Below are 596 nucleotides of genomic sequence, written 5' to 3'. Positions count from 1 at the left end.
CACACAGAACAGACTTAACAGTGAAGCTCCAAGTTAATTACAGTAAGATGTGGGTGATTTTATCCAGCATTGCTGGTGACTGGTAGATGGAAAACAATTTTCAGTTTAAAAAACTATGAAAGGAGCAGGCACAAAGATACACACACACACACACACACAGGCAGCAATGTAATACTGACAAACTATTCCCCTTCTTCTTTGGTACTTTCAAAACTTTCTTATCCAAAATATATATGAGGGAAATGCACCAATAAAAAGTTACAGTTCTGAAAGTATTTACAAAAGCCATTTTCATACACTATTATACACAGCAACAAGACATGAACCAAGTTCTTTTATGAAAATGTTTCTGCACTGTTTTGTTCCAGTATCATTCAACAGTTTTACAAAAATTGGATCCATTCTGCACCTTGCTTCATCCTGTATCAAATTGGCACACGCGCACACACACACCTCAACCAGCAAGCTGCTGCTTTTAAGATTAAAAATTAGCCACTAAATGATACACTATATACACAGATATCTAAAGTTCTAGGTTATTATTTTCACCTCACAATTTAAGGTAGTGTTACCTACTATAAGCATATATATATATA

The sequence above is a fragment of the Gekko japonicus genome, unplaced genomic scaffold (genome assembly GCF_001447785.1).
Source record: "Gekko japonicus isolate JY-2015 unplaced genomic scaffold, Gekko_japonicus_V1.1 scaffold2017, whole genome shotgun sequence".
In the NCBI taxonomy this organism is placed as follows: Eukaryota; Metazoa; Chordata; class Lepidosauria; order Squamata; family Gekkonidae; genus Gekko; species Gekko japonicus.
Note: the sequence above shows the minus strand (reverse complement) of the source record.